Here is a 7,854-nt window from a genome sequence, read left to right as displayed (position 1 = left end):
GACACCTGGGTGGCTCAGCGGTTGAGCGTCTGCCTTCAGCTCAGGTCATGATCCTGGGGTTCCCAGGATCGAGTCTCACATTGGGCTTCCTGCATGGAGCCTGCTTCTCCCTTGCCTGTGTCTCTGCCTCTCTCTCCCCCTGTGTGTCTCATGAATAAATAAATAAAATCTTTAAAAAAAGAAAAAAGAAAAACTTCCTAGTGGACAGAGAGATGGCAGAAGGAAAGATAATCAAGAAAATATGAGTATATCTCTCTTATAAGCTCCAAAGATATAAAGCAATTAGTAATAAAACTACAGAGAGAAAGAGATAAGTCAACAATTGGAATAGAGATTTTATCACATAGTCTTAGAAATATAGAGATTAAGCAGAAGTCAGACCAAAAAGTAAGCAAAAATAGAGAGGATTCCAATAATACAATTAATATGCTGTACATAATGAATAAAAGCAAATTTTTATACCTCATAAAGAGAAGATATATTGAGAAACAGGGAAGGGTCACAAAACTTAATCATGTGCAAGGTCGCAAGGAAGCCTTGATAGATTCCCAACCATCAACATTGTTTTGATGATTGTTTTCAGAGCATGGAGCAATAAAATAACAAATAAATTTCAAATTGACTTAAATATAAGTATAGATCTGTGTACAGAAGTTTTTAGTTTTTTACTTTTTTTTTTTTTTTAAGTAGGCTCCACGCCCAAGCATGGAGCCCAATGTGGGGCTTGAACTCATGACCCTGATATCAAAGAATCAGATGCTTAACTGACTGAGCCACCCAGGTGTCCCTGTATAGAAATTTTAAATACGACTAAATAAAACTTGAAAAATAAAATTGTAAGGGAAATCATAAAAGACATACAGATGAGGGGTGCCTGGGTGGTACAGTTAAGTGCTGGACTCTTGGTTTCCCCTCAGGTTGTGATCTTAGAGTCATGGGATCAAGCCCCATATGCAGCTCCCCATTCAACACAGAGTCTGCTTGAGAGTCTTTCTCCCTCTGCCCCTCCCCTCTGCACTCTCTCTCTGTCTCAAATAAATAAATATATCTTAAAAAGAAAAGACATACAGATGAATCGTGCTCGCTTCGGCAGCACATAGACATACAGATGAATCACAATAAAGCACCACATGCCAAAATTGGTGGAACATAGTTAAAATAGTACTGTAGGGAAATTTATAACTTTAAATACATTTACCAGAAACTAAGACAGAAAACACATGTGTTCAATGCAAGAGGCCAGCAAGATGGACAAAAGTAAAAATAAAGGAGAGAAATGAGAGGGTATACAGAGGCTAAGAACAAAGAATATGATAAATAAAATGAACCAAATCGAAAGTTAGTTTTGGCGAGGATAGCAGTTACTCCTGGGGACTGGGAGGGGGAATGGTACCTGGAAAGAGCAGGAGGGCTCTGGGGTGCTGGTGATGCTGTGTCTCCATTAGGCGTTGGTTGTATGGTTGTGCCCCTGAAAGGTCATGTGCTTTTCTGTATGTAGATCAGGCTTCAGTGATGAAATACAATCGCTGGTTCTTTGAAGAAAATTAAAACACTAGAGAGACATCTGACAAGAAAAATCAGGAAAAAGAGAAAATGTAAATAAGGACAATTCATAATGAAAAATGGGAAATAGGGGTGCCTAGGTGGCTCAGTTGGTTAAGCGGCTGCCTTTGGCTTCAGCTCAGGTCATGATCTCAGGGTCCTGGGATCGAGACCTATGTTGGGCTCCCTGCTCAGCCTACTTCTCCCTCTCCCTCTGCCCCTCCCCCTGCTCGTGCTGTCTCTCAAAAATAAATAAAATCCTTTTTTAAAAAAATTAAATAAATAAAAAATAAATAAAATGAACCAAGTTAAGCAACTGAATTCTTCTACCCCCAAATTACTCTTTCAGTCTTCCCCATGTGAGTAGATGGCAATTCCGTCTCTCAAATTGTTCAAGCCAAAACTTTTAGACCAAAACTTAACAGCTTTCTCTCTCTCATTCTCCATATCCAGTCAATCGGCAAATCCTTTGTACTCTACCTTCAAATTTCAGAATCTGCACACTTCACCACCTCTGTCACCACTGCTCTGACCTAAGTAAGCTTCCACTGATCTTTCCTGAATTGCTGCAGTTGTCTTCTGGGTGGTCTCCTCATTTCCACGCTTCCACTCCTGTTCACTCTCTCTCAATCTCTTCTCTGCACCAGCCAGAGTTGTAACATCAAAGGATTGTGTCAGGTCATGTCACTCCTCTGCTCACACTTTCCAATAGCAATGGTTCTCACTCAAGATAAAAGCATGGTCTTTACAATGGCCCACCATATGCAGCCATCATATTTCCAACCCCTCTCCTTAAACATACCAGGAGATCACCTGTGGGAACTCCTTCTTCTTCTCTATTTTTTTTTTTAAGAGAGAAAGAAGGGAGGAGTAGAGAGAGAGAGAGAGAATCTTAAGCAGGCTCCATGTCCAGCACAGGGCCTGACACGGGGGTTAACCTCATGACCCTGAGATCATGATCTGAGCCAAAACTAAAACTTGGACACTTAACAGACTGAGCCACCCAGGCACCCCTTGTGGGAACTTCTGCAATTGCTGTTTCCATGCCTGTGGACCACTCTTCCCACAGATCTTTCCAGGACTCTCGCCATTACTTTCTCCACGTTTATTTTTATTTTTTTTTTAAGATTTTATTTATTTATTCATGAGAGACACAAAAAGAGAGAGAGATGCAGAGACAGGCAGAGGGAGAAGCAGGCTCCACACAAGGAGCCTGATGTGGGACTCGATCCCAGGTCTCCAGGACCAGGCCCTGGGCTGAAGGCAGGGCTAAACCGCTGAGCCACCCAGGCTGCCCTTTCTCCACGTTTAAATGATACTTTTTCGGAGACAGTGTCCCTGACTTCCTCTCATACATTTCTGGTGTATGTAAGAGTGTCTCATACATTTCTGGTAAGAAAATAAGTGGTACAACCCAGTGAAGAGCAATTTGGGAATATCTAGCAAAATTAAAATCGTATATACTCTTTTATTTTTATTTTTAAAAGACTTTATTTATTCATGAGAGACACACACAGAGAGAGAGAGAGAGAGGCAGAGACACAGGCAGAGGGAGAAGCAGGCTCCATGCAAGGAGCCTGATGTGGAGCTCGATTCTGGTCTCCAGGAATCACACTCTGAGCTGCAGGCGGCACTAAACCGCTGCGCCACCCAGGCTGCCCCTCTTTTTTTTTTTTTTTTTTTTAAGATTTTATTTATTTATTTATTTATTTATTTATTTATTTATTTATTTTTAATTTTTAAGAGTTTATTTATTTATTCATAGACACACACACAGAGAGAGGCAGAGACACAGGCAGAGGGAGAAGCAGGCTCCGTGCAGGGAGCCCGATGTGGGACTCGATTCCGGGTCTCCAGGATCCCACCCCGGGCTGCAGGCGGCGCCAAACCGCTGCACCACCGAGGCTGCCCAGATTTTATTTATTTATTCATGAGACACACACACACACACACACACACACACACACACACACACACACAGATGCAGAGACACAGGCAGAGGGAGAAGCAGGCACCATGCAGGAAGCCTGATGTGGGACTTGATCCTGAGACTCCAGGATCATGCCCTGGGCGGAGACAGGCGCTAAACCCCTGAGCCACCCAAGGATATATACTCTTTGGTCCTCTAATTGCACTGCTATGAATTTATCTTCATATGTTTGCACATGTGCAAAATAACATATTTATGAGGTCATTCACTGCAGAGCTGTTGGAGGCAGGCTGGATTGCAATCAGCTTATGTGCTATCAATAGATGACTTGGTAATAACAGGATGTAGCTGCCGCTGGAAGAGTGGATTTCAAGGTATATCTTCTATGAAAAAAAAAAACCAAGGTGCAGCATAGTGTAGAATTGCCATTCCTGCTGAGAGAGGAAACTGGTAACAGTGCACAAGGCTTATGGGAGGCTGGGGGATGGGTGGGTGGAAAAGAGGAGGCAGTATTTTTCCTCAATATCCCTTGGGTTTTGTTCTCATTTTGAACTATGTGTACGTATTTCCTATTCAAAATATTAAATTAAAAAATTGAAGCCCAGGGCATGTGGTGGCTGAGTCAATTAAGCATCTGCCTGTGGCAAAGGTCGTGATCCCAAGGTCCTGGGATGGAGCCCCACATTGGGCTCCCTGCCCAGCAGAGAGCCTGTTTCTCCCTCTCTCTCTGCTCCTCTCCCTGCCCCTACTTGTGCTCTCTCTCACTTGCTCTCTCTCAAATAAATAAATAAAATCTTAAAAAATATAAAAATAAAAAATTGAAGCCCTACAACCACATCTACAGTTTTGAAACTAGAGAGAGCTGGTCATTACTCTCCACTGTGAATACACTGAATTGTACACTGAGTTAAATTGAAGTGGCTAATTATATGTTATATCAATTTCACCTCAAAAACACATAAATAGAAGTATAAATATAACAACACTAAGATTCAGAATTTCTATTTCAAAAAAGAGATCACAATGAAGCTATCAGAGAGAGAACAGATCGGGAGAAGATATTCCCAACATCTAAAACAGACTAGGGAGTAAGTTCTAGAAAAATACACAAGAATGCCTGCAAAACAGCAGGAAAGGGGGCAGGAAAACAGGTAAGAGCTGCCGATTCATAGGAGGGAGAAACTGTGTGGCTGATTACATTTTCTAAGACGGCTGCAACAGAATCTCTCCACATGCTACTCTTGAAATGTGACAATGACATTCCTCCCATTGAGAGCTGGGGTCTCTGTTCCCTCCCCTGGAACCCGGGCAGGCCTGTGTCTGCAGCAGTAGAGATGCTACAGAACTCCCGAGGCCACAGGTTGTAAGGACCAGTTTCCACCTGGTCCTCTTGGAGTGCTGGCTTTTAGAACCTGGTCACCATGCTGTGTGTAGAAGTCAAGGGGCCCCAGAGAGGCTGTGTGTAGGTGTTCCAGCCAAGGCCAGATGGAAGGAGATGTTTCAGGTGACTTCAGCCTCAGCTGGCATGTGACTGCAGCTGTGTGGAGTCCCCAAGCGAGAACTGGCTGCTGAGCTCAGTTCACCCAAGAACCATGACAGATGATAATAAATTAATAGCTACTGTTTTCAGCCATTAAATTTAGGTGATCTGTTTAGCAGTGGGATTTAGGTTCTGGAAGTGGGTGTGGGCGTAACAAAGCTGAAAATATGTGGCATTGGCTTTGGGATTGAATGGTGGACAGAAGACAGGGGTGCCTTGAGGATGCTGTTAGTCAGCCCAAAGCCTTGAAGAAGCTTTAAAGGGACATGAGGAGAAATTATTGGAAGCTGAGGGACACCTAGGGGGCTCAGTCCAGTTTTAGCCTCTGCCTTCAGCTCACGTCATGATCCCAGGGTACTGGAATCGAGTCCCATGTCAGGCTCTCTGCTCAGCGGGGAGTCTGCTTCTCCCTCTGCCCTCCCCCCACCTCATGCTTGCTCTCTCTCTGGTGCTCTCTTTTAAATAAATTATATATATTTTAAGTTATTAGAAGCCGGAGGAAAGAGGCCCCTTGTCCTGTGGTGGTGGACATTTGGGCAACGCTGTCATCTGTGCAAGAGGAAGAGTAAATGTAGAGGAGAGAGGAGATGGTAGATGTACCTTGTGAACTCAATGATCAAGGTGAAGAGATTGTAAGGCAAAATGGTGAAAACTTCACTTGGCTTCTTCTCCTTGCCTCTGGAAGCCATTTCGATCTTTAGAAATCATCTAAATATGAGGCCAAGAACGTGACTCCAAACCCCTTTAAGATCTCAGGAAGATTTAAGGATTTCCCAAGAAATCCAAAATAGAGAAGAGTTTATCTGAAAGAGATTTGGGGTTATAGCTTTTGTCTAATGGAGTAAACCCCAAGATGATTCAGAGAAAACCTACAAAATTCTAATGGAATTGTTGTGAGGAAAGAAAAAGGAGGCAGAGAAAGCACAATGTAGAAAGAGGCTTCTGAACCCAACCTCTTGTTATGAACAGGAAGCAAACTGCAATTTGGTTTTATTATGGAAAAGGGAGCAAAGATTTCAGGACTAAACCTAGAGAGGGTGTAGCTGAGAGTCTTGGTGAACTATCAGAAGGCTGTAGGGTCGATTCGTGAATAAGGAACTGACAACACAAGCCAGGCTGGATTTCAGAATTACTATGGACCAGTGACTCCTGTGTGGTCCCATTTTCCAATATTTGGAGTAGGAGCATCTACAATGATTTTTCTATATCTGTCCCATCATTGTATGGTGTGTGTGTGTGTGTGTGTGTGTGTGTGTGTGGAAAACTTGTATCTTTAGCTCACAGACCTTTAAATCGAGGGGAGTGGCACTCCAGGGACTGTACCTGAAGAATCATGCCCGAGGAGATTCATCTGCACCTAGGCTTGTTTTGGATGATGAGACATTGGACTTTAAGCTGCCATAATGGAATGAAATGTGGGAGACTTTGGGTGAAGAGATGGAAGTATTTTGCATATCAGGAGACTATAAATCATTGGCAGAAGGGGAATGCAGCACATCTTATTTTGCAGCATCACCAGGACAATATTTCTCATGTCAGGAGCTGCCCTTCAATGAGATGCTAACACCCTTCCCACTACAAAGTGGCTTCTCCATTCCTTCCCCTTAAATCCAAGTGGGCTTATGACTAAGGTGGAAGTGACGCTTTGTGACTTCAAACCTAGATTGTAAAAGATGAGACAGCTTCTGTCTGGTCCTCTTGGATGCTTGCTCTTGGAGCCTTCAGAACCAAGGGAAATAAAATCACTGTTACTGTGCCACATCACTAAATTTGGGGGTGATCTAGTTATCAATATATTAAGAGATAACTCATTCTGCAAATTGATGGAGTATGTACCCCAGGCCAGGCACTCTTCCAGGTGCTGGGGCTACATGATGGACTAGAATCCTGCCCTCCTGGGGTACACATTCTACTGGGGGAGGTTGTAAATGAATAAATAATACAGGGAGTTAGCTTATGATAAATTCTAGGGAGAAAATGCAGAGAAAGGGAATCGTAAGGGACAGTGAAGGGTGGGTGGGTGCAATTTTAAATAGGGGGGCCAAGGAAAGACTCACAGAGGTGATAGTTGAGGAAAGACCTGAAGCACTAAGGGAGCTGGGTTCCAGGCAGATAGTCCCGGGAAGAGGATTCCCGGCACAGGGAGCAGGTACAAGCACTCTAGCAGTGTGGGAAGCATGCTTGCAGGTTGCGGAGGCCAAGGAGTCCAGGATGGCTTGGTGGTTGCAGGAGGGAAGGCGGTAGGACAGATGTTCAGAGTGATCACGGAGAGGGAGCGTTCTGCTTCTAGGCTTCTGTAAAATCTTTCTTATTCTCAGAGAATTGGAAAGCCATGGAAGGTTTGAGCACAGAAACGATGTAATCATTGTCATGTGCTTTTTTGTTTGTTTGCTTTATGTTTTTAGTACTCTCCACACCCAATGTGGGGCTTGAAGAGTGGCGGGCTCCACTCTCAGCCAGCTAGACACCTCTGATCTGAGGCAAGTTTTAACAAGACCACTCCAGCTGCTGTTGTAAGGAAGGAGAACAAGGAGAGGAACAGGGAGAGCGGGCAAGAGGCTAATGCAAAAAGCCAGGACGCTGCTTAATGACTCAGACCAGTCTTACCAGTGGGCCTGGTGAAAAGTGGCCGATTTCTGGGTACATTCTGCGGGTAGAGCTGAGAAATTTGTGGACAGACTGGATAGAAGAGAGCACAAGAGAGGAATCAAGGATGATGATTCCCGTTTTTGGTCCAAGGATGGAGTTGCCATTTACCACAATGGGGAGATAAAGATGAGTGGGTTGGGGGTGAAACAGAAGAAACTTAATTCGGGCATGTAAACTCTGAGGGCAGCGGGGA

The sequence above is a fragment of the Canis lupus genome, chromosome 5 (assembly GCF_011100685.1).
Source record: "Canis lupus familiaris isolate Mischka breed German Shepherd chromosome 5, alternate assembly UU_Cfam_GSD_1.0, whole genome shotgun sequence".
Taxonomy (NCBI): Eukaryota; Metazoa; Chordata; class Mammalia; order Carnivora; family Canidae; genus Canis; species Canis lupus.
Note: the sequence above shows the minus strand (reverse complement) of the source record.